Source organism: Octodon degus, unplaced genomic scaffold (genome assembly GCF_000260255.1).
Source record: "Octodon degus isolate 3935 unplaced genomic scaffold, OctDeg1.0 scaffold00017, whole genome shotgun sequence".
Lineage (NCBI taxonomy): Eukaryota > Metazoa > Chordata > Mammalia > Rodentia > Octodontidae > Octodon > Octodon degus.
The window spans coordinates 23350534-23377190 of NW_004524593.1; the positions used below are offsets into that span (position 1 = coordinate 23350534).

Sequence of the window (26657 nt, forward strand, 5' to 3'; positions counted from 1 at the left end):
AACTGACCAATCCTGTAACCTTGGCAACTCATATGCAGCCCCAGAAATGCTCGCATGTGGAAAGGACGGTCCCTCCCAGCTGACAAGGGCTGGAAATGCGCTGTGGCTGCACCTCGCCTCTTCCCTGTCCGGGCCTCCTGCTTGCTCAGGAAGCTGCAGAGGGTGAGGACAGTGGCCCCTGTGTGCCATTCTTCTCCTGAAGTTAGTCTGGGTGTTTGACAGGTGAGCTGCTCAGAAAGCCAGGCCACAAATGATTGTGACCACAGAGAGTTGCTTCCAAGCCCAGAGCGACTGTCGGATGTGGGGAGCAGTGATGCAGGGGCTGCGCTCGCGTCACCGCAGAGGGGAGCAGCACACAGGTTCTCTGGACCTTCAGCCTTTTCACTGATTTTTTTTTTTTTTTTTGTATTTTTAGGGAAGGGTCTACGGGGTGTTCACGGTCTCACTACTAGATCGAACTCATAGTGATCCACCTGTTTACAGCTCCCAAGAGCTGGGATTACAGGTGTGCACCACCACGCCCAGTCTCAATTGCCATCTCAGCACACCTCGGGGGCAGGGCCAGCACAGCAGGCCTGGGGGACTGAACCAACGGCCCCTGTGCCTGCTTGCAAGCACTTTAATCCACTGAGCTATTTGGCTGACCCTTCACTGAATTTTAAATTGGATATTTTTAATACCTCTAAACTTGGGCAAAATTGAGCCCCACAATTTTGCAATGGGTTTTATGTTGTGATTTTTTTCATCTTCAAGGGAGAACTTGAATTATGTAGGGGTCGCATCAGCAGGAGAATGTTATAGAGCCCTTGAAGACATTCCTGGGGAGCTAGGGGCAACCCCTTGTGCTCAGAGCACGTGTGTGTCCAGGGTACTGCTGGACACATGGGCGGAACTCCCATTGGAGATCCAAGAAGTCTGGACTTCATTCCAAGGATGGTGGGAGCTGCGGGAGAGTCGTGAGTGAGGACACTTCAGGATCAGTTTTAGCAGAGTGGAGGGAACAGAAGGGCTGTGAACGGGAATGGAAGGCAGGACAGCGGGGCTTTGTGGGAACTGCTGTGAATTCAGGCGGGATGTGTCGAGCTGAGTTTGCAGAGGAGAGACCATGCAGGCACATCTGGAGGTGCCCGAAATTCAGACTTAGGCCCTGTGTCAAAGGTGGAGAGCAAGAAAAGCAATCTGGCTCTCTGAACATTGCTGAGACAAAATACTGGACACTCAGAAGAAATGCCTATTTATTCTCATAATTCGTAGACGTCAGACCGTTGTCAGCTGGTGCCAAGGCAGGGTGGCACGGCAGAGGGCCACTGAAGTGGGGAAGCATCTGTGGCAGGGTAGGCAGAAGCCAGCAAGCTGCAAGGAGCAGCACAGCCTGCTTTTCTGCCCCTTCGTGTCGATCCAGGCTGCAAGCCTACTGCTTGAGGCCACTCACATGCAGGGCGGGACCTCCACGATTCACTCAGAACTGTGCTAAGCCAGTGTGCTCATCACAACCCAGCCCAGCCATCTCCCAAGAGCCCCATCTATGAGCAGAGACTTTGGGAGACAGCTACCTCTGAGCCATAGCAGGACAGGCCTTGGAAGAAGACAGGGCCCTGGCCACCATCCAGGAGCTACTGGGAGGCCAAGGAAGGCAGGGGCAGTCCTTCCTAAGGCAGAGCAGTGGTCCACACATGGTGACCAGTAAAGGAATTGCCCAGACATGATGCAGATTCCTTGGCCTTGCCTGGCAACCCTGGTCCAGTAAGCTCTGGGCAGGGCAGGAGTGCCGTCATTGAATGTGGTGCTGCCTGGGCACCTGCTTGACTATAAGTTTCACTCCTTACACCAAAAGCAGGTCTCAGTCTGCCTGACAGCTTCCAGGTCTACTTTGCACCTGCGTGGCCAAGCCAGTGGCCAGAGACAAGAGCGGGGGCATCATGGCTCCTTATGCCTGCTTTCCTGCAGCTTTAAGCAGAGCTCAGGCACTGGCCCCAGGCCCACATGACCATCCCACTCCATAAACTCTGCCAGTGGCCTCTCTCCTCCCTCCACCCTCCCCTCTCCCCACTGACACCTGCCTGGACTCCGACTCTTCGTGGCCTGGGGTGACCCAGGAGACATGCCACCTTGAAGCTCTTGGTGTCCTCCTGGCCCAGGAGCCTTGGGCAAGCCCTGGCCTATTTCTGTGGTTATAGGGCCTGTGTTTGCATCGCCTCTGCAGGCCAAGGTGCCGCTCAGCTGGGATTTCCAGACTCCAGAGAGCACAGGAGGCCTCCTTGCCCAAGATCGGTGGCCAAGCTGCATGGACTGGACATGGTCAGATGAGAGCCACAGGGGCATTGCTAGTGGCATTGTGGACATTAGGCATTAGGCTGCCCACCAGGCAAAGAGATGTCCCCACCAAGAGTGGTGTCACACACCTGCAATCCCAGCACTCTGGTGTGCTGAGGCAGGATGATCAAAAACGAAGGCCTAGCCTGGGTAACTTAGCAGACTGTATCAAAGCTAAGAAGGGGCTAGAGATATAGCTGAGAACAAAAGCCCTGGGTTCAACCCCCAATACCACAAGAAAGGAAGGATGGAAAGAAGGAAGGAAGAGAGGGAGGGAGAGCTCAGCTGTGCTTGCACACCATGAACTTGCAGCAAGGCGGCCAGTTATTCCATTCATTCAACATGCATTTCCTACAGCGCTTGACCCTGGAGGCATCCGAGTGGCTGTGGCAGGAGGTGCTGTGTGGCCCACAGATCTCCCAGAGGCCAGGCTTGGTTGTCCAGATTTCCACAAAGCCCCACCTGCAGGCCTGCCCTGGACATACTACAAGGAGAGAGACCAGGCGCTGCAGGAGCTGAGAGGCCATGGGGGTGGGGGGCACATGCCGTAGGCTCCCAGCTCGAGACCCGCCGGCTACCACTCAGTGCCCCAAGTGGGATCCCTAGTGATGTTACTCGGCTGTGTGGCTTTGCTGGGCTGGCAGAGAGACGGCCAAGGTTGACTGGGTGCTAGGCCTAGTGGCTTTGAGGGAGAGAAGGCTGGCAGGCTTCCCAGGGAAATTCCCCCAAGGCCTATAAACCTGCGTGGCAGCAGGGGCTGGGACCACAGCAAGCGGCACCATCTGCGGGCCCTGGAGTCCCCATGGTGCTGAGTGCACCGCTGGAGGCCACATGCCACAGCTCCTCGCTGCTTCTGTGCTGTCTCTGTTCACCAGTCTTTCCTGAGAAGTCAACGCTCTTTGTCCTTGTACTCTGAGCTCTGGAGGTGGAAGATAGAAAACACTGACAAGAACTTTGAAGGACTCGCACATTCTTCACAAGTTTCAACAAAGCACATTCTTTAAAAGTATTTCACTTAAGGCTCATTTCTGTTGAAGGCAAACAAGTTACTCCAAACTGGCCAAGCTGCTAATGGCAACTTTTCTCCAAGCTTGACTGGGTAAGATCACTGCCCTGCGTTTGTATGAACTGCATGCCACTGCGGACAAATGAGGGCCTGTGTCGGGGTCCCTGCCAGGGGCGCAGCTCACTCCCTGCAGATCTGACCCTCTTGGCCTGGACCTGCTTATTTTGGGATCCCGCTTCCTCTTAGGGATTGGCCAGTTACATCTCCTGCTTATAATTGTGTTGTTTACAAATGTGAAAAACAGGACAATCCTAAGATGGGGCAAAACTAGCAATATTAAAGTCCTCTTCACCCTGGTCCATGCACATTTCTCTCTGATCATAATCCGCAGCCCTGGCAGGGATAGAGGCTGACTGGGTACAGGCTGGATGGGAGGGCAGCACCCCATCCTTGCTTCTTGCAGCTGCGACTTCGGGCTGGCTTTGCACTACAGGGGTGGGGTGGAGTCTGCGTGGCACACACTCTGCACTGAGCACACACATGGTGCAAGTCAGCCATCACTGTCACTCAGACATCCTCTCAGACACGTGGAATATTGGTAGTGTGGGTAATTGTTTCCATGGCAACCAAACTTACTGATTCCCACATATTTAACTATTTTCTTTTTTAAAAAAAGAAAAAAGTTTACAGGTTACAATTTTCATTCTTAGCAGGACATTTGCATGAAGTTCTTTATTTCCCTGGGTGTTTGTGAGTCTGGCTCCTTCATTTGTGTTCATGGTTTTGCAGCTCTGATGTTTTAGATGAATGTTGGTCTCCGAGTAGGCCACAAACAAGGGCCCTGTGCAGATGCGGTTACTGGGGGCATCTGTCATCCTGGGCAGTGAGGACAGTGTGAGGGTGGATGAGAAAAGAGCTGAAATCATATGAAGTTGTACCATAAAGCTGAATTTTGAAAGTTAAGAATTTATCCTGTATCCAGACAGAGGTTCTAAAAAGTCTAAATATTAACTTCTTAGAAAATGTGATTTCAAAGCAATAAATTTATATAAAATAAAATTCACTCAAATGTGTAAAGGGCCAGGGTCCAGCCTGTGGAATGGCCCCGTGCAGGGGAGCCCAGGCTGGCGGGTTACAGGAACACACAGAGTACGGTGACGTGGGTGCCGAGCAGCAGGCTCTGGGGAGCTGGGGAGGACGCAGGGCTTTCTCTGTAAAGAAACCACAAATGTTTGAGGAGATAAATGTGTTTACTTTGATTTAAATACCACATAATGTATACATACATCAAACTTTTGCACAGTACCCCATGAATACGTAATTTTTATGTTTTTATGTTTTGGTGAAACAGTAAATTATATATATATATATATATAAATCTCCCACAAAAGAAAAGAAATACATGTAAGTAACTGCTACTTATACATAATTTTTATTCCTGGTAGCCACATTAAAACAAATGTAGTGAAAGTAATTTTGATAATACGGTGTCTTCAGTCTAGTGAGTTGAGACACCCCGTCGTAGCCTAAGGCTGAGGCTCCAAAAGCACTGCATGGCCTGCACGTCTTCCACACCGTGGCTCTGGCATCTGCTGTGCGCTTTGGCTCACGCACACACCCACGTGAGCTCACATCCTGGTGCCTGCGCTGTGTGGGTCCTCACTTGTGTCCCCGCTTTGCCCCACCTGGAGATCAGCTAGACAGCCGTGTGGCCTGGACGTCTGTCCTGGAGAAGGTGCAGGGCAGGCTCCCTGCCACACCACCTGGTACCGTGGGCTCAGAGTACACCTCGCCTGTGTCCAACTGCCTGTGGTCCTGTGGGCGGCGGCCACGCTCTCAGACGCTGGTGCACAGTGATGGTCTCTGTGGCCACTCAAAGGCAGCTGACTGTGCTCAAGAGCCAGGACAGTTTCCCTTCCATCCCCTTCATCTGGCAAGACAAGGCCATGGCTTCCAGGCTGGGGACCCCTGAAGGCCTTGGTCAGATATGGAGGGGACCATCCTGCTCTGTGCACTGGGCCTCCTCTGAGACGTCTGTCAAGCATGGCTGGTGAGCAGCTTTGCTCTGGCCTCTGTTTGCTCTTCTGGGGAGGACTCTTTGTTACGACAGCTTCATCTTGATTTCCAAAACCACTGTCCCTGAAGCCACCATGCCTACACTCCTTGTCACTGTGGTATACCATCTGCTGCAGCCCCAGACTAGAAACCCTTCATGTGGCCAGAGTCCTTGCCCCTCGACCTCCCCAGCCCACAGGCTGCACCTCCCAGCCCCTGCCAATGTCCTGCTTGCCCCTTCCTCTGTTTCCATGGTCACCAGCCTGGTGGACCAGGATCCCCACGCGTCCCAGACCAACACCCTAACACAGTGGTCCTGATCATGCCGATCCCACAACTCTGCTTCGAGTCCAAGGCTTTCACTGCCTCCCACCATGGTCTACACAGTGGAGTTCAGCCCTTCTTATAGGCAGGAGAACCCTGACCATTTGGTGGAGGTGCTCCAAGGAGCCCAGGACTTAACAGAGATGACATCTGGAGCAGCTCTGTATGAAGCAGAGGCAGAGGCCTCAGGACCTGCCCTAAATGCCCAGGTCTTTCCCTGCTGGGCCCAAGCAGCCCAGCAGGCCCCCAGCCCCTGCACACAGCTGGGGCCTCCCACCTCGGTGGGCATTTGAGTCCCCTCCATGATGCTCCCCACACCTCGCAGGCACAGCCACCATGTCCCTGTGAGCCGGGCATTCAGGGGCCTCCTGGCCCAGGTCTGTCTTCCTGATCACACTGTCCCAACTGCTGCTCTCAGCTGTCACTCAGGTTTGGCTCCAGGATCACCAGCACACAGAAAGCCTCCCCTGCCCTGTGAGCTGTCTGGAGAGAGCCAACAGCCCCAGCCTCCCGCACCCTGTGCATCACCTGGGCCCATCTCTCCAGGCACGGGCACCACTAGCCCAGCCCAGAGACCTGGTTACAAAGGTGAGACTGTGTCTACACCTCTACACTGCAACCAGCAGAGGCAGGAGCCACATACCACTCTGATGAGTTTGGAGGCTGTTGAGCCCTGAACTGGACACTGGAGCTCTTGGGCTCCGAGTCCAGGTCCAGCCTTGGATATCCCCACAGTGCTCTGGGAACACAGCACAATGCCACCTGCGCCCACCTACCATCACCACTAGCCCAGCCCAGAGACCTGGGGCAAGTTGTGGGATGCAGCTGCTCAGGCCCCACCTTGGGTGTGTGTGTGTTTTGCGTTTTGTATTTTGGGAAGGGTCTCCAGGGTCTCACTACTAGATTGGACTCATAGTGATCCACCTGTTTACAGCCTCCCAAGAGCTGGGATTACAGGTGCGTATCACCACGCCCAGGCTCAGTTGCTGCCTCAGCTCTCCCCAGGGGAGGGGCCAGCACGGCAGGCCTGGGGATCAAACCCCCGGCCTCTGCGCCCGCTTGCAGACACTTTAATCGGCTGATCTATGTGACCGGCCCTTTGGTGCTGCGTTTCAAACAGTGCTATCTCCCAGACAGGGTTATAATCACATCAATTAAGGTGGAATAGAAACTCAGGGTGGTCACAGGTTCTGTCCTCTGTTCAGACATGCTGATGACTCCAGGGAGACATGTCCCGGCAGAGCCGTCTCCGGGATGGCTCTGCCACCTGGCCCTAAGGACACAGTGTTCAGGACCCTGTGATTTGCCCTGACCACGCTTTTCTCAGCAGGATGAGGAGCTCCGCAACCCTGACAGGGGCTCTGTGGGTTCTGCTCAGCCTGGTCACAGCCTCTGGGAGTCATGGCTGTTGTGCTGACCCCGGCTCCCGTCTCCCAAGCACTGAAGCCACTCATGGGCTGTGTGCGGCTCCCCAGCCGGGCCCTGCCACCCGTGTGCCAGAAGGCGCTTGATGCCCGTGGTGTGAGCTGGAGCTAAGCAGGGCGTCCATGCACGGGTGCCGTTCATTTGGTGCCGGCCACCCTGGGAATCCCTACTTCCAGCCCGCACCACAGGAGGCCCTGGTCTTGCCACACCCAGGAGTACATGTCACTGAGTCCCCACAGGCTGCCCTGTCCCCTTCCTTCTGGGTCTCACACTGTGGGGCAGCTCTCATGCTTGGGGCCCCAGGAGTCTGCAGCATGGTGCCCAATGCCACCCACCAGACTCTCCGCCCCACCTCTCCAGGCCCACAGGTTGTGTAGGCAAGGCAGAACCTGGCTACTCCTTCCCAGCAGTCTTCTACCTAAACTATTTTAGGTCTATTAATCTTTTCCTAAAGGAATCTGTAGAAGTTTTTGCGAGCCTATGTGTTAAGTCTTAAAACTTTTAACCAAAGCCCTGCAGGACACAAAAAGAGCATCTTCTGACTGCACATATGGCCTCATACCTCCTGCACGACAGCCCCGCACCCTGTCCACGCTGGATCAGGGACAGCAGCTTGTCTCCTAACCAAGCCTGGGGGCCTCAGCTCAGCCAGCCTCCCTACCCTGGTGCAGTGAGGACAAAAACAACGTGATTGCGGGGTGGAGCTGGCTGATGCTGTTTCAGAAAGCCGCATAACATACTCTTGGCTCGACCTAAGAAGCAATATTAGAGAAAATGGAACCTTATTTCCTCTGTTCTCAAGTTCACAAGTAAAAGGACTTGTGATTTAAACAGGAAAGAGGCTTTGGCCTGGCCATGGCTTCCACAGCCCTTGCGTCTCACCGCAGAGAAGGTGGGGTCAGGGGACTGGGCAGGGGGTGAGGGAGCCGCCATCTACTACATCCCCCGCACTCAGGGCACCTGGACTTAGGCTCAGAGTCCCGGGACTGCTGGTTCCTGCAGGCCCCTCCTCCCTGCCCATAGCGCATTGTGAAGTGGCCCCAGCGTCACAGGGGCCAGCCGGGCCGGGCGGGGGCCGTGCAGGTGCAGACCCCGCAGACACCAGCGCCCGGAGGATGTCGGGCCACGACCCCTGGACCCGCCCGCGTGCCCTCCCGCGCATGCCCCCCGCCTCGCCGTGCGCGCCCCGCAGCCTGAGCCTCGCGGAGCCAGGGCCCCAGTACGGACGCGCGGAAGCCTGGGGGTCGCCCGGGGCCCAGCACCCGCGGCCGTGGCCCGGCACGACGCCCAGCCCCGAGGACGCCCGGGCGCTGGCCTCGGTGCTGAACCGGCTCCGGAGGGCGCGGCGGGAGCGGGAGCAGCCGGAAGCGGTGGTCGGGGACAGGTGGGGGCCGGCGACCCGCGACCGCCGGGAGCAGCGCGACAGCCCCGCACGGGGCGCCACGCCGGGCGACAGGGTGCGCGCCCAGGACCCGGAGCCCGCGCCGAGCTCCCTCGCCAACGCCCGTGCGCGCCAGGTGCTGCAGCACTGCCGGGCCAAGGCCGAGGCGCTGCTCTGGCAGCTGGCCCTGGAGCAGAGTCCCCCGCTGTCCCGGGAGGTCCCCCGGGGCCGGGCCGCGGCGCAGCAGGCGGAGGGACAGCAGCATCCGGCCAGGGCGCAGGGCCCCACGCGCGGCGGGAAGACGCTGGAGACGCGGCGGGCAGGGAGCGGGGAGCAGAGCCGGCGGGGCCCGAGGCGGTGGGCCGAGGACGAGAGAGAGGCGCGGTCCCACGGAGAGGACATCAAGGAAGCTGTCCAGAGGAAGGCGCAGAGGCTGGCGCAGGCTTCCTGCGCCGCAAGGGCCCAGGCCTGCAGCACCAGGTCCTCCGGGCTGGGGCTCAGACAGCAGGAGGGGGCTTCCCAGCCGAGGCTGCTGTGCCAGGGACATCCAGGCCCAGCCGTGGGCCCAATGGCTCCTGGGAAGAACCAGGGCCGAAGAGAAAATCTGGGCCATGCAGTTACAGTTTGTAATCTCATCACCAAACATTGATTTTTAAGAAAACCTATAAAATAGCTGCACTCTCCTATTCTGAACTAGCTTACTGATTCACCTGGGTAGAAGTTGGGCCAGTGCTTTGGGGGTGTGAGTAGAGTTGTTGGCTATGCAAATTTTGATTGAATACAAAGTGTTCATCACTCTCAAGGAGTGTTGGAAGCGCAGACTGACCTTGGCAAGCAGGAAAGAAAGCTTCAGCCGGGTCAGTGTTCACCTTCTGTTCCAAGTGTGAAGTGGCCATCAGAAAAACGTCAAGGAAAGAAGAGAGGTGGGGCGGGACCCCATGCCTGCTCTGTCTGTCTGCACACTGCCCCATGGAGGGTTCAGGCACAGTTTACAACCTCAGTGGCTCTGAGGAGGCCCCATAAAGGGACCCAAGGTCCAAAGGGACCCCCAAAGCACCTCCCTGTGGTTCTCTGGTCACTCCAGGGACTTGAAGCACCAGTCCTCAGCACACTGACCACCCTTGCCTGTGTCCCTGAGAGGTATCCCTAGTGCCCCACATCCCGATGGCCCCACAGCCCACTGCCTGCCACTAATACTCGCTGGACATTTGGGCCCTTTTCCTTCTCCTGAAGTCCTCTGCTGCCCTCTACTCCCCTCTGTCCCCTTCGCAGGAGATCCATGATGTTGTCCTGTCTGCCCACACTGTCTCATTGACTCACTGAGCTGGGAACACGGGGCTCAGCATGACTCAGCGGCATGGAGTTTTAAAGACAAGGAGCTAGTGGCTGAACACATTAACCCGAGGTATCTCAAAATGTCCGTGAAAAGCGTTCCATGTTTCCTTAAAGAGCTCCTAATATAAAATTTATACCAAGGAGGGAAGAGGAGAGCGTCTGGAGGACTGTGTCTCTCAGTCATCTGGGGATGTTGAAGGACCAGTATGTACAGAGTCAGTGTGAGTCTCCTGTCTTCACCTGGGCTAGAAGCCAGGCCTCTTCCTCCACCAGAGACCCTGCTGCCTGCATCCCCCAAAGGCTTCCTCTTGTGCCTGCAGATATCCAGAGACCCCTTGTTAAAAATGTGCCCGGCTTCTGGGTGTGTCGCCTCTCCTTGCCAAGGCAGCCCCAGGCTCTGGCCACTCTGTGTGAGCCATCCCGGTGTTCCCAGGGGAGGCTCACGATGCTGCCCTCGGCTGAGATCCTGGCATTCCCTCTACACAGCATGAAAGCTGGAGGTTTCTTGTAAGCCTCAGTTTCCTCATTTGTAATGGGAAGTAATTCACACTTCAAAGGCACACTGCAAGACATGATCAAATACTTTGGGAAGGTGCTTGGCGTAGCACCTGAGATCAAATGCACATCCTAGAGTGATCCTATGGCTGTATCATGAACAGCACTGACCTGCAGCCACTGCCACCTTCCTTCTCCCCACTTGGATGCTGGCCACCGGCTTCCTCCACAGTCACCTAGGTCTGGTTCCCATGGGCCTTGTTCACATCCCACCACCACCCCTGTGAGTGTGTGACCCCACCCGGGCGTCCCTCTCACACACTGCATGGCTCACTTAGCAGAGTAAAGCTGATAAGAGCTCCTAGTTTTACATTAGGAGCTCTTCTCCACTGACTCCCATCCTTAAAGACAACCAGCAACTGAACATTACACGTGGTCAGCCAGGAGGACGACCCCCAGATTGGGAGAAGGTAGGCTGGCGGAGGCCACAGGCCCCAGGCTCTTGGTACAGGTGAGTTCCTACCATCCTTCAGCCTCACATCTTCCAGACTGGGGACTGGAGAACTGGGCACCCCAAAGCTCTCTCCAGCCAGAGGCCCTGGACAGGAAGACCCAGAGACTGCAGCTCCACCTCCACCGGGCCTTCGAGGTCAGAGTGGGGCCTCAGCCGCCCACTCACTGGGCTGCACCAGGGCACCTTCGCCTCCCAGACTTCAGTGGCATCACATGGGGGCAGCACCAGGCGCGGAAGTTCACTAGAGGTCCAGAGACTCAGAGATCACAAAGCAAAATGTCACAAATTCTGACAAAATAATTATCACCAACTCTACACAATCTCTTCCAGAAAACATGAGAAAGAAGTAGCTTCCGGGTTATTTTATGAAGCTAGAGGTACCCTAATACCAAAGCAAAGACAGTATGAAATAAAAACTAAACTAATAACCTACATGAACATAGTCGTAAAATCCCTGAAAAATGTTAGCAAGTTGCAATTGACTATTTGCACATGGAATGATACACCACAACTCAGCGATTTGTTCCAAAAATCAAAGGCAGAGGCACTGACATAGTAGCTGTGCAGCCCATGATTAATAGGCTAAGAGGAGCGCGCCCTGCCACGGGACAGAGAGAAACAACAACCTCCAGAACTCGGCACGCTTGCGAGCGACGCTTTCAGAAACACGGGGATAGTAGAGAACAGCTGAGCCTGCGGAAGGCATCTGTGAGAGCCACAGCTGGCTGCGCCTGCATGCAGAAGCCTGGACATTGGTCCAAGCCAGAGTCAAGGAGAGAGGTCCGTTTTCACCATTCACGTACACAGCGCTGCAAGGTGTAAAGGAAGTGAAAAGGCATGCAGGTGGAAAGGAAGAAACAAACCTATCCCCACATGCCAGTGAAACGGCATTTTACAGAGAAAAATCCAGTGAAATCCACATAAATCTTCAAGAACTAATACATAAGTTCACAGAGATAGGAGATACAATTCATAAAATCCATAGCGTTCCTATAATTTTCAATGAATGCATGTCACCAAAACTTTACCAACATACCGTTTACTGTCACTAAAAAACGTGAGAAACATCTAGCTGTGAATCTAGTCGAACATGCAAGAGACTTGTCAGCTGAGATCATAAAAGCTCAGTGGACGAAATCAATGCACAACAGAAGCAGAGACATAGGGCCCGCACATGAGAGGGCTCTCCGTGACAAAACCGAAGCGCCCCCCCGCCCCCACTGACACGCAGATTTTCTGCAGTTCCTATCAAAATCCTAGCCAGGTGTTTGTAGATGCAGAAAAGGTTAGTCTAAGATTTATCTGGAAAGGCAAAGGAAATAGGATTGCTAAACAGTTTCTAAGAGAGTGGGAGGAATCAGTGTCCCCAATTTCAGGATCTGCTGTCCAGCTAGAGTGGTCAAGACTGTGTGATCCGACGGAAGGAGAGACACACATGAGAGGAGCACAGGAGAGGTGAAACAGGCCCACACGTGCCTGTCAGCCTGCGATTTGTGACGAGGACACGAAAGCCGTGTGATGCACAAAAGAACCTTTCCAACAAGTGCAGCTGGAGTCAGTAGATATCTAGAGGGGACAGGTAGAACCGAACCCCAAATCTCATATTTTATACAAAAATGAACTTAAAATGCACCATGGCCTTACATGTAAATTGTTCTTTTGTTTTATTTTGATTTGTTTTGTTTTTTGGCTGAACTGGGGAAGAACTCAGGCCTTTGTACTTGCCAGGGAAGCACTTATTCTACTGAGCCATCTCCCCAGCCCCATTACATGTAAATTGTAATGACATAAATTTTAGGAAGGAGTCTATGGAGAATCTTCAGAATCTTGGGCTGGGCATAGAGCTCTTAAATCCAATTAAAAGGCACAATCCAGAAAAGGAAAATTAGACTTTATTAAACTTAGCAGTGTTTGCTCCGTGAAGCCTGCTGGGAGGACAATGACAAGTTATACCACAGACATCACTGTCCTCCTTTCAGAACGGCAAGGAGAGAGCACCGTAGCCCCAAGACCGGCACACTCGCAGGGAACCTTCGGTCCTGGTCACCGGGGAGGATGTGGCTCAGACACCCGGGGACATGGAAGAGCAGTTTCTTCAAAAACAAAAGGCGTTACTGCCACACCACCAGGCAGGTCCAGCTGGGGGCCTCTGTCCCAGGAAAGAGCAGCTTTTGTTGACACAAAGCCCCACCCGCAAGCTGATAGCAGCTTTATTCATAACGACCTCACAAAGAAAATATCCTCAAACAGGGTTAATCCAGCTGACCTTCAGTGGCTGACAGGTTACACAAGTGGTGGTCAGCCAGCCCATGGAGCACTACTCACCAGCAGACACAACTCACTATCAGTACCAGTGATTTGGATGGCTCTCCAGGACAGGCTAAGCGAATCAGCCAGAGTCAAGGGCTCAGAGCATGTGGCTCTGTTTGTAGAGTGCTGCTGAAGTGATGCCACAGAAGTGGGGGCTGATGCATGGCTGTCGGGGTGGTGTGGTGGGAGGTGGAGACACAAGGGATGTTTCTGCAGAAGGAGAAGCTTCGATCTTGGCTGTACCCTTGCCGCCACCCTAAGTGCAGTTCTTTACAAGATGTGATTCCGGGGGACTGGACGAACAACGCAGGATCCTGCTGAAGGCTCCTCCAAAGTGCATGGGAGACCTTGATCTCAAGGCAAAGCTTATAAAAGGATGCTTCCAGAACTGCACCCCAAATATGTCTGGGAAAACGGCAAGAAAAAGATAGCATTTGGTTTTTAAGAATTTCAAAAATTGGCTGTGGGGGGGGCATTGGTAGAAATCCTTTACCTCAAAGTCAAGTCAATAATAGCTAAAACTGAAAATAGTAATGCTTATTGATTAAAAGGTAATGACCAATCCAAATTTTCTCAATAACACTGAGATTGGCAGACGTGGGCCCAGCGAAGGTGAACTGGGAGGAAATAACTGTCACAGAGAAAGCTCAGAATGACAGTGGCTATAATCGATCACATTCTGCACTGCCAAAGCTGCTGATCAATAAATGCAATCAGCCTCAACGCAAAGACTCTTCTGTGGATCACAAGCAAAAATAGAAATATTTGGAAGCAGCAACTGGGCTGTTTAGAAAACTGATTGCAGAACTGAGTGGCTTAAAGGAGTCTGCACTATAAAACCCTGCTTCAGTGAAAACATGCCAACCTTCTTTCTGACTTAAACATTTGTATTTAAGTTCGTTCCCGAGCAGCACGGGGTGGGCGCAGTGCACCCTCGTAGTGCAGCCAGACCTCCTAAGGCTCACTGTATGCCAGGCCCCTGAGACACCCTGGCTCCTGCCACATCTGCTCACTCCTTTCCTGTCTGGCTGCTCTGTAGCCCAGGGTCACAGCTCTGCATAGGTAAGGATTGGGGCCGGGGTAGTGGACAGGAAGAGAGCTAGCATGGGCCCAGGGTTTCCTGAGGCCCACCTTCCTATATTAAGAGCCTTATAGCAACTAAGAGAAGTAGGGGCCAGTGCTGGGAACAGGCCTGAAAGCAGGGTCCCCATGTGCAGGTCGAAGCCCAGGCGTGGCTGCGGGCAGTGTCCTAGCCAGCATGCAGCAGGCCCGCTATATCTAATTCACGCGGTTGTGATGCTTACTGCGTGGATACAGTAGGGAATTTAGAAGAGTGCCCAACACGCAGTAAGAGCGCCGTGTTAGTATTTTTGCGGAATAGTCCTGAGTCTGATGCTGGATGAATCTTTGTTGCTAAAAAATTTGCTTGGTGCCAGGTGTGGTGGCACATGCCTGTAATCTCAGCACTTGGGAGGCCGAGTAGGATCAACCTGAGCTCAGGACCAGCCTGGGATACAAACTGAGTTCAAGGCCAAGCTGAACTGTATAGTGAGACTCCAGCTTAAAAAAAAAAAAAAATCTGTTTGGCAAGAACACTCAGATTTTGGAGAATGAATGGTAAATTAACCTAACTCATATATTAAACTGTCCATGTCTTTTTTGGTAGAATTTTACAGACACAATGATTTTAATTATATTTAAACTGATAAACCTCAAGAAAATTTGAAAAGTTGCTTGGCACTGGGACTTTTGGAGAATTTCGCCCCTGGCTACATAGCTGGATTGACGCCACGCCTCTTCTGCCTTTGTTAACATCTTCCTGCGCTCAAGCCCCCCACCCCCCCACGGGGAGGAAAGCGCTCTGGCCCAGTCCTCTCAGTCCCAGATGTGGAGGGGCTGGAGGATGTGGAGCTGTATTCTCCCACTTCTGTGGATCTTGCATAATCAAGAGTCTCTCAATAACAGGTTTTTAAAAGTTATTCTTTTGAGACATCAAGCACTTGCCAATTGATCTTGTCTTTTTCAAAAATCAGAAAGTTCTGGGCACCTTCCAAGTCTGTGTCTAGCTAGACCAGACTCATTTCTCTTCTAATAGCCCTTGAAACAAGAGTTCTATTTCCAGTTAATTTTTCTGTGCTTCAAAAGGAGTTATTGTTCCACTTCAGTGTTGCAGGTGTTCTGACTCAACGAAGCTGGCAGGTCAGACTTACTGCCAATTTTGTGTTTTTGAAGTTTAGTAGAGGTGAGCTCATTCTTAAAAAGAGAGGGGAGACTACTCCACAAGTGGTGGGCCCACTGACTTATGTGTACTGGGGTGGAGTAATGCTAAAAGCCATGGCTCCGCCACTGGGCTGTAGGTGACAGAGGCCAGGAGGTCCCGGGGTCTCAGCAAGAGCCCCTCCTGCAGCTCTGGATGCATGAGCTGCTGGTGACAGCTTCCTCGGGAGCAGACACAGCCAGGCCCGAGGCAGGGGCTGGGGCAGGGCAGGCTGCTGAAGACAGGGTGCCCAGCGCAGCCTGAGCGGGTCAGAGCTGCTCAGCAGCATGCGCGCAGCCACTACAGCCAGGCTGCAGGGCAGGGCAGCTTCCAGAGCCTGGAGCTGAGGGGGCGTAAGGACGATGGCCACCGGCTTTGCTGCCCTGTGATCCCGCTGTCCTGTGCCCTCCCCTTTCCGCAGTGGCCCATCCTGCTTGCGGGATGTAGCTCTTCTTGCTTTTCTCTTCCTTGCTTTTTCACCTTTTCCTTAGTTTTCCTTTACTTTAAATAAAAGACATGTCCACCTGTTTCCTGGCTGTCCCAGTCAGATCTTGGGATGGGACAGAAAGAACCTGGAATCGCCAACCATGGTGCTGCGGCAATAGGCCGCATCGTACTCAGGCCTAGAAGCCGCCCTGGTCCCTGAGGTGTGGAAGGTGGGTACCCACAGTCTCGGGTTCGTGTTCCAGGCAGAGACACCTCCTTGTCTCCAGCATGGAGAACTGCAGGAGCCAGCTGTACAGGCCAGCGTGGGTGGAAGCCCTTCCCTGACCACAGCCATGCAAGAGAGCCTGGGAGCAGCTGCGAGCGAGGGTGGGGGCACAGACCACCGCTCACCCGTGCACAGGGCCGCGCTACCGCCACGAAATGCTTGCACTTCTCCCTGGATTCTTGCTCTCCTTCCCTTTCATTCTCATACAAACAAGTCCACGGCCCCTGGAGGAGACGACATCAGTCTAGGCTTATAATAGTGTCCCCAGATCCTGACAGGAGCAAGCACAAAGCCGGCGGCGTCCACAAGTCTGGGGCTGCGCACTGAGGAGGACAGCCAAGCATGAGCTCACGGCGGCCGCGACCCCGGGAAGTGAGGGTGATGCCGGCAGGAGGAGATGCATCAGGAGCCCGCGGGGACTTGGAATAGGAAGCCCAGCAGCCAGGGCAAGAGCAGCCAGGCTCGCTGTTTAAAGATGGAATAACAAAAAGAACAAGTAAAAGAGAATAGCATATATGAATATGCAGATTTGAAAAAGAAACAGAACTCTTAAAAATTAAAAATGTGGCTTCGCCGCTTGAAACACCCTGAAGGTGGGTGAGCAGCACATTTAGCACAAGTGAGCAGAGGACGGGTGAGCTCGAAGGGAGGGCAGGTTCCTAGACCTCAGCCAGTGAGCCAAGGCGCCCGGTGTGACCGGGCTTCAGGGGGTCCCGAGAAGTGCAGGCGAGAGACGCTCTCACAGCTGCCAGCGTCCGGAGGACGGAAAGAAGCAGGACAGAGGGAGACTGCAAGGTTCCTTTCCAGCACCTGACACAGAGGCTGGTCTCCAAACAATGCCAAGAAAATAAGCCCGAAGCCTGGCGCCTTAAGAATAGCGCATGGAACTCCCAGCACAGAAAGGCCTCAAAAGCGCTGAAAGACAAAAACGTATCTCCCAGAAAGGGGAGTAGTCACCCAGGACATAATTTAACAACAGAAACCGAAGCTGAAGACATGGGAATAAGACCCTCTGAAGTCAAAACAGGGAACAGTCACCCTACAATTGGTGAGTGAAATCACAGTGTTTTCAGAGAAGCGAGCTGAGGTCGCCTCCACGGGGGGCCTTGGAAAGCCCTGCTGGGGAAGAAGGAAAAACCCAGCAGCAAAGGGTCATGCCGCGCCGAGAAAGTCAACGGGCTGAGGGCAATGCTGTCCACAGAGACGTTGACGTCTCCTTCCCGTGCCTGGCTCGTGGGAGCGGAAATGTGTGAAGCATAAAGTCAAAATGCTGACGGACAGAAGCGGGCAAGCTGGCGAAGGCGATGCCGCAAGGTTCCCGGGAGGGCTGCGGCCACGCTGTAGCAGCTGGCAGGTATGCACGTTGAAAGTGCAAGGAAAACCACGAAAGACTAGGAACAGAGTACACGCTAGCCTCTAGACAGGAGAGGAGATGGGACAGAAGCAGAGAAAGGGCGAAGCTTCTACAGTGAGGAAGTGGGCACAGACTCAAGAAGCGAGACACACAAGAAGCGAAGAGAACAGACAGGAAGTGCGCGCTGTTGGTCCCCACGGCAGCAGCTCGAGGCTGAGGTCAGCATGTGACACAGCACCGTCACACTAGATGCCCTGAAATCCGGCTATGCGCTGTTCTCTGGGGACACATTTAGACATAAGGAAAGGAAAGGAAAGACGTACCAAGCAAGTCTTAGCCAAAAGAAAGTTGGCATCTGTCCAGAAAAATAGAAGTCAATACCAAAAAGCATCCCATAGAGAGAGAACTGGTGTCTTAACAACAAAACGTTCATTTCATTTCAAAGACGAGATGGGCCTGAAGTCCAGCGCTGGCGGAATACTCGGAGGCACTACGCTCCTCACCGGACACGGGAGGCAAAATATCTCCGTACCCTGCCGACAGGAAGAAAAGGCAAAACAAAACAATGAGCGACCATGGCACAGACCATAAAAGAAGTGTCAAGGTCTAAAACATCTAATGTCATGCGGGCCAAGTCTTCTGATCAGCCTGCAACTCCATTGGAACTAAGAATATATTTGCTGAGGTGTTTAAAATCATACTTTTAAATACTTTGTGGATTAAAAGATCATAACTGAAAATTGAAAATACATAGAATGACATAATAAAATGCACCCTATACCACGACTTTCAACACATGCAAAAGATACCAGGAGAGAAGGCTGAGACCCAGACCCAGGCCTGCTAACATGGGACAAGGGCAGCTTGGCAGCAGGGGGTCTCAGCACTCAAGACATTAGAAGAAGGTCAGAATGAGATCAAGGCTGAAGAGATGGCTGCAAAGGCAAGAATTAATGACACAGAAAGCAGAGATGTAATACAGGTGACTAACAAAACCAGAAACCGGATCTTTGAACACACAAAGAGGGTTAGCAGGAATTCTAGCAGGAATACTCAGAAAAACAAAAAGAGATAGATAGGTAGATAGACAGACAGACAGACAGACAGACAGACAGACAGATAGACAGATAGATGGAATCGATCTAATGACCTCATGCTTGCCAGGCAGACATTGTACCACTAAGCTATATCCAAGCCCTACAAATAATATCCAAAGTAAAAGCAAGAATATAATGAGAGATCCCATAGAGATTTAAAAAAGTATACTTTAAAAAAATCTATATGCCAAAGAATGCATGAAACTGGCATTAACTTAGAAGAAATGAAGTTAATCCTTTAAAAACAACCAAGTCAAAAAAAATTTCCAAGGGCTGGGGCTATAGCTCAGTAGAATAAGTGCTTGCCTGGCAAGCACAAGGTCCTGAGTTCAATCCCCAGTTCCGCAAAAGAAGTTACCAGGTAGCCAGGCATGGTGGCACATGCCTAGAATCCCAGTGTTTGGGAGGCTGAGGTAGGAGGACTGCTGTAAATTCCAGGCCAGCCTAAGCTACACCCTGTCTCTGAAAAAAAAAGAAAAAGAAAAAAGAAAGGTACCAAGCCCAAAGAGCCCCTGGCTGCAGACACAAGTGAGTCCATTGTTTCATTTTCCCTCAGAGACTCACCGGGCAGAGACGATTTTGTAAAGTTTTCTCTCCAGAATTGACATGACATGTCATACTGATCTTACGCAAATTCTTTGAGAAGAAAAGAATGCCCCTTAATTTATTCTGTGAATCCACTGTGCTTTTGATACTAAAACTCAAAAAAAAAAAAAATACAATGAAGAAAAGTCATTAAAAAAAACCCTTCATTCATGGAGATAAATTCAATAATCCCATGCAAATATTGGCAAAGTGAATCCTGCACTCAATGAAAAAAGATAATACATTGTGGCTAAGTTGGGCTTATTCCAAGAATATAAGGCTTAACTTTAGAAAGTCTGTAATTATCACTCATCATATTAACATATTAAAAGAACAAAAGCAATATGGTTATTTCAATAGATGGAGAAAACATTTGATAAAATTCAAAATGCCTACTTACGATTCTTTAAAAATTAGCTAGGTCAGAGGAGAAGTAGAATTCTCTCTAACCTCATAGAGCCTAGAAAAAGCCCAGTGTGCAGCCATAATTTTTAAGGATGAAACGACAAAGGCTTTTAAAGTCAAGAAGAGAATGGAAAGACCAGAAGGCATGAGGCTGGCACAGTGAAGACTTAAACTCCCACGATTCACGGATGGTATCACTCCCACATAAGCTGTTTTATCTGCAACCCTAAAAGCTTATACACGCACAAGAGGGTCTTCTGTGACTGTGAAAGCCTGGAAGTAATCAGCACGTGGGGAAGTGGACAGACACACACACAGGGACATGGTCCCACGGGGGCATCTGCTCATGGGGGACAGAGACCCACAGCCCCCGAGGACAAGGGGGGACCATGAGTGGCACACAGCCAGGTGGGGCAGACCTGCTTGTCATCTCTGCAGAGGCCCTGGATGCAGAGCCCAGGCCCGAGGGAAGGATGGAGCTTCATCAGCAACCTTCTGCTAGGGGCAAAATCTGTGAGACCACTTCCTCAGTGGGAAGTACACATGATCACAGCGCTGGCCTCCCTGGATTGCTGTGAGGCTACAGGGTATTGTATGTGATGCTTGCGGCTCAGAAAATTCTAGAAAATGGCAGCTGGGGCTATGGTGTGCTTGCTTCTCACAGTGACTCCTGGGCAAACAGGAGACTAGCAGAGCCAACCTTGGTGGATGGCTTTGGTTTCCAGAAGCTTCCCTGGATGTGGCCTTGAGCCTGTGCTGAGCTTGCTCAGGTCCCGCCAAGATCACACACGGGGAGGGGTGAGTGCAGGTGGGGCTGCGTCCTCAGGACATGTGAGGTCACCAGCTAGCCCCGACACTTGGGCATCCTACAAACCTCAGGACCAGGTAGGGCAGGGCTCTGACTTGGGCCCTTGGAAGACCAACTGGAACAACCCAGCAATGCCCAGAGCCAGGAGGCCTCAGGCTGCACCCCATCCTGAGGATCCAGACACCAGCCTTCCACCCGCCTGCAGAGGAGCCAGGGCACTCAACTGGAGAACGCAGCACATGCTTCCCTGCCCCAAACTTCCTGCTTTGTGTAAAAGCCTCTAAAATAGATTTTGATGCCACGAAGTAGGTGGCAATGCCTTAACCGTATGCGTGTTGTCAGGCCCGAGGGCCTCTTCCATCCTTGTCAAGGGGAGTGCTAACCTTCTCTCCTTTCATACAACACCAATCACCCAACTTTTTTTTTTTTTTTTTTTTTTTTTTTTTGCGGAACCGGGGATTGAACTCAGGTCCTTGCGCTTGCCAGGGAAGCACTTATTCCACTGAGCCATCTCCCCAGCCCCTTTTTAAAGGGTTCTTTTTTTTATTATTTATTTTTTTTGGCAGACCAGGGATTGAACTCAGTCCCTTGCACTTGCCAGGGAAGCGCTTATTCCACTGAGCCATCTCCCCAGCCCCCTAAAATAGATTTTGAATTGCATAGTTTTCCTACAATGCTGTTTTGTGCAATGTGTTTCCTGAATAATTATTTGTGCCTAGTGTTTGGAAAACAGCTCTTTCAAAGGAAAGGAGTATAAGGCCTTCTCAGTATAATCTGTACAGATGTGGGAGCCCTGGCCAAACTGGAGGAGACAGAGAAGGACCCAGAGACAGCCTGGAAGGACGCATGGGCCCCGCCCCGCTCACTGAGTGTCACTAGGGCGGCTGGCCAAGCCTCTCATGAGGCAGGGTTCAATTTGATGTGATACCCAGCTATGACTGGTGTCATGGAGGACGCTCTAGTTATCTCTGAGTCAGCCCTAAATACTGTGGTGAACACCCTTGAGGAGCAGGAATGATACTGTTCTGGTCTTCAGTTACATGAGAGCCCTGGAGCAAGGGCTCCCTGTGGAGTGATGGGTGTGGCGGCCCAGCTTTGCAGGCACTCCAGGAGATCCAGGCCCCAGCCTCTGTCACCCTGTGTGGGTGTCCACCAAGCTGGCCCCTGGGGTCCATGTCACTCTGGAGCGGGAGAATCCAGACCCTGTCGCTCAGACCCAGGTATGTTCCTTCGGTGAGTGAGAGACCGTGGCAGCACTGAGCCACAAGACTGGCAAGGGACCCCTCTCAACTCAGCCCTGCTCTGGGGTCGCATGGTGCTTTGAGGTCCATTTTCCAGGCCAATGTGTGTGTATGTGTTGGAACTCACGTCCCCTGGCATCTCTGGTGCCCGCACGAGTGCCCCCATCTCTGGCTTTGCTTCCCACCTGCCCCTCCTGCGCAGCCTCCAAAGCGGTCCTTGGATGCCAGTGCTTCTGACCACCCCCGGCCAAACCCCCACGGCCCCTAGGCACTGCCAGCCTGTGCCCTGCCACCCCTCTGCCTGACGTTCCTGCCCTGCAGTGTGGGTGACCTCCCTGCGGGGCCCTCCTGGGGTCCCTAGTAGGGATTAGCTCTCCGTGTCCTGCACAGCCTGGTGTGTCCAGAAGCAGCCAAGGTGCTGGGTCTGTCAGGAGTCCGCAGTGCTCCACTGTGCATCCCTGTGACAAACACTTGAGGTTAGCGACATGGAGGTTAGCGACATGGAGGCGAGTTCTGTGAGCCTTAGAGTTTTTCGTCACGGTCATGGGTAAACCTGTCACCAGCTCCTAAACCTGTGGTAACACGGAGACCGCCTGGCAACAGAGTGTGGAAGGAGAAAGCTGCCTACCTCATGGCAGCCAGGAAGCAAAGAGAGGATAGAGCCCCAGGAGGGATGGGGGCCAGCGGGTCCGGTAACCCACGCTCTTCAAGTAGGCCCCACCTCTTAGTGACGTCATCAAGTGATGACGAAGGCGTGGTGTCATTACCTGGACCTGAGCTCTAGTCACCTGCCCAGGTAGGCTTGATGGGCACTGGGAGGAGACGCTGCCTCTGCAGCTCCGGAGGCCCGGGTGGCCTGGAGACGCCCCTCTCTGCGGAAAGCCAAAGTCGTTTTACCGAGGCCCCTGGAGCTGGGGTTTCTGCCCCTGCAGCCCAAAGCAGCCAAGGAGCCTGCCTGCCAAGGCCTTCCCCGTCCTGGTCCTGGCTCGGCCTCAGGCGTGCGTCAGCGCCCCGCAACCAGTGCCCAGCTCTCGCAGCCGCCGCCCTTCGCAGCACTGACCTGCCTCTGGTCCCCCTGGCCGCTGTGGGGCCCACCGCGAGGAGCCCCTGGGACTGGCACCCCGCGGGACCGCGAGCGCCTGACCCTGCGTTCACGGAGGCGCCTTCTTCCCAGGTCCTCTCCTTCGCGGAGCAGCGGTCCCTGCCGTCCGGCCGGCCTGCCCCAGCGAGCTGCGCCTGCGGGGTCAGCGTCGTGCCACGCGCCCCTGCCTGCTCAGGAGCCTTGCAGCCGTCGCCCCGTCTCTGGCAGCTGCAAACGCTGCGGAGCGGCGCCCTGTGGCCTCCTGCAACTGCAGCCGTGGTGGATGCGAGCTTCGTTTCCTCTTAGTCCAGAAGGCAGCCGAGATAAGGAACTCGAGGAAAGCAAAGGCAGGCCGCAGAAGAAACCGCAAGGCTTGCGTCAGCGGCGTCTTACGCCCTGAATTCGGAACAGTGGCTTCTGGAGCTGGAGATCACTCGGAGCGCCCTTTGTTGGTGTCCTCCGGGAGCCCTGGGGGAGACGTGGTTGGCGCGCAGCAGGTGTCCGCAGTCCTGGGGCGCGGGCGGCTTCCGGTGCCCCCCGCTGGAGCGCCTCAGACTCCTCGCTGCGGCGGCGGGACCCAGGCCTTCGCTTCGCTCTGGGCCTTTGCCAGGAGGGAGGGAGACTGCTGCGGCCGGCCCCGGAGGCTGCAGAGTCTGGGTCCCGGGGGAGGCCCCCTGCGGGCTTTCTCGGAGCAGGTCCCCCATTCATGGGGGCAGCTGAGGGCCGTCCCCAGTGCTGGGGTGGCGTGGCCTCCCGGCAGCGGCCGTCACCATGCCCACTCCTCTGCCTGAGCAACCGTGCCCCGCAGAAGCTCCCGCTCCCCACACTGCCACGTCCCCAGCGTCACATGACAGTCCCCAGCCCCAGCCCCCTAACACTGCTTTCTCCCTGTCCGAAGCCCCCCGTGAGGGGACAGAGCAAGGGAAGCAGCACCAAGGCAGATCGTGCACACTCATCGCTCGCATGGAGCTAGGAAGACACTGCCATCCGTTCATGAGTCCATCCATTCTCCAGGTCTGCTGTGGGCCCAGAAATGGGCATCTTGGGGGAAAGGTACAGCGTCCCAGGGTCCTGGGCCCTTGAGGAATTATCAGCTGTCTCGGAATGACCCACCATCATGAAGTGGTGGGACAGAGCCGAGGTGACAGTGTGGCCTGTGTGCCCCCGTGAGGCTGAGGCTCTTCTGCGTCCTGGTCTCCCTCGGCCACTTCTGAGCTTGGCCCTATACTCCAATGCAGTGCTCCCCCATTAGGCCCTGGGTTCCTCACTCCAGTCCTTCCAGCAATCACCCAGCAGACACCCTGAACCTCAGGACAGCGCAGCCCTCAAACCTGGAGGCCAACGTGGCCTTACACCCCCTCCAGCGGGATGTTCTAATGTGTGACACCAGGCACCCCGCTAGACGCCTCACCCAGCCTGTGAGGGTGTCCCCCAGGCTCATCCCTGAGCCCAGCTCTGTGGTGTCCTGAACTCCCCTCACCTCTGCCTGTGGGATGCACAGACACAGGGGAACAAGCAGCTCCTCTCCAAGACCGCCCACCCTCGGCAGGCCTGCCCACGTGACGCACCGATCTCAGCAGCAGGGCCCATGTCATTGCTTTCCTTCAGGACTGGAGCCTAGAGTTGCCCTGCTGGGATGAAGGGAATTAGGAAGGAAAGGAGTGTGAATGAAAGCAGTGGAGGGCAGGGTGGTGGGGATGGTGAGATGCATCTTAGGGATGATTCTGGGGTGCTGGGCCTGGGGGCAGGTGTCCAGGTTCCTGAAGACCAAGGAGGAGTCTGTTGAAGTCTAGGCCATGATCATTACATGCCTCAGCTTCTGCACCTGGGGGTCACAACAACCAGCGGTGAGGACCAGATGAGGACGATGTGGAGCAGGCGGTGCCGCGTGGACTCTGGCTGTCACCACTTCTCTGGGCCCCAGCCCACAGGAGGGACATTATGGAGACCAGAGAAGAGCAGCAGACTCATCTAGGAATCGGGGAGGAGAGGAAGGAAGCCCACCAAGCATCAGGGAGCCTGGGGGGCTGGAGGAAGGGCCCCGGAGTGGGGGCACTGAGCTCAGACACTGCTGTGGCCTAGGAGAGTGACTGAGTTACAGGGTGCCTCACATGTCATGGATTCACCTGAGGCCCTGGGGTGTGACCTAAACGGTGTGTTCTTGTCCTACTCTCTGTCCCCTTGCAAATGTCCTCCACGAGACCTTTCTGCCATGTGCCCCTCCACAGGTTCCACAGTCTGCAACCATGACCCACCGAACCCAGGGAGGTGAGCTACCTAGGCCACCAGTTTATTACAAAAGTTGGCGTGCAGGAGCAGTGGGGAGAGACAAGGCCAGGGGAAGCTGAGGCCCCCCGCACTCTCTTGTTCTTACTTCCCTGGAAGCCCTGGACACCGGGGCCTCCATGGAGGTCCCAGCACGGCACAGCTGCTGGAACCATCGGCCTGCGGATGAGCTCTGTCCCCAGCTAGAAGCTGGGGTGTGGCTGCAAGCCCCAGCACAAGGCCTGGTCCTTTGGGGCATAGCCCCACCCAGAAGCCTTCTGGGGCCCAGCAAGGCAGTCTTTGAAATCCCAAGGGCCTGAGGCGCTCTGTGCGGGTGCAAAGGACAGCCTGCGTCTCTCATTATGTCCCACACACAGTTGGTGAGCTGCTGAGTTTGCTGTGGGAAGAGCAGCAGCAGCAGCAATAACAAAAATCACTGGACCCTCCCCGGCCTGGGAGCAGGCACGGGCGATGCACTGGCAGTGAGCGCTGGGTGGGGGCTGAGGGAGGAGTGTGCCAGGCCGCCTCAAGGGCAGGGCCCTGCCTGCAGCTGGCTGGGCGCCGGTGTTGGGCACCTGTGTTGGGTGCCTTGCCTCTGTCTCCATCTGGGTGGAGATAACAGACTCGCCCAGCCCGTCCTCAAGCAGCAGGTGCAGCCATCCCTGTTGCCTGGCTCCAATCCCCACATTCCCCTGCCTTCCAAGGGGCCCACACCCACAGGGCCTCCTGTCTGCTCCCTCTCAGGGCTGCTGCTCCAGGCCTGCAGCCTGGGCCACCCCTGCCCTCCACCTGCCCTGCCCCATTGCCCTCTGAAGGAGGAAGCTGTGTGCTGCGTGGCTCTTATGCTCAGTGGACCCGCAAATGGCCTTCACCTCTGCCGAGATCCTGACGCCAAATGTCTATCCACACACCACATTCTCAGGGGGCTTCCCCACGTAGGGACCAAACCCTGCGCCCCAAGCTCTACTCACCCACACCTAGGCCCATCCTTAGCTCTGTGCCTAAACACCAACAAGTCACACAAAATCTAGCACTGGATTACTATGATTTTTTTTTAGTTCAAAGTTATTGAATGGATTTATTTTTTAAATAATTTTATTGAGAAACAAATAACAATGAGAGTTTCAAAACCGATTAGTAGGACAGTTTCAATAGTTAATACATTGCATATTGTTGTCTTAGTGGTTATTCATTGTACAAGGACGATATCCTGCTTACAAACACTATTAGAACAAATCTTTCTATTCATTGAATTAAGAGAAAGTAGCTATATATCTATCCTATTTTGAAAATACAGATACAAAATGGTCGTTCATTTGTATCCCCTTTTTTGTTTAGTTTTGTTAGAGAAGGGCATTCCATTGTCATTTAAATATTGTAGGTGCTTGAATTCAGCAAAATAATCCCATATAGTCCAGAACCTTTAACAGCTCAGCATATTAATATGGCTTTACATTTTTTACTTCTTTTTTATACTTTTCTGCTGGATAGTTAAGACCAAGATAAACCAAGACCTATATAACAAGAAATGTAACTTTTGTATCTGACAAGGTCAGTCAGATCCCCTCAGGATTTACCCCGAAACTCTGTACCCAGTTTGTAGATCTTTTGTCAGTGTCAGCCATGTGGATGAGTCACGGCCATTGCTTGACCAATTTGCTCTCTGTGAAAGCCTGAGAGAATGTTTTCTCTCC

General features: G+C 53.8%; 1 non-coding gene across 1 annotated transcript; it reads right to left on the bottom strand.

The window, feature by feature from the left end:
* Positions 1 to 20657: 20657 nt before the first annotated feature.
* On the bottom strand, positions 20658 to 20781 carry LOC111815550. The gene has a single exon (XR_002820233.1). It is a non-coding gene; the product is annotated as a U6atac minor spliceosomal RNA (small nuclear RNA).
* Positions 20782 to 26657: the final 5876 nt, after the last annotated feature.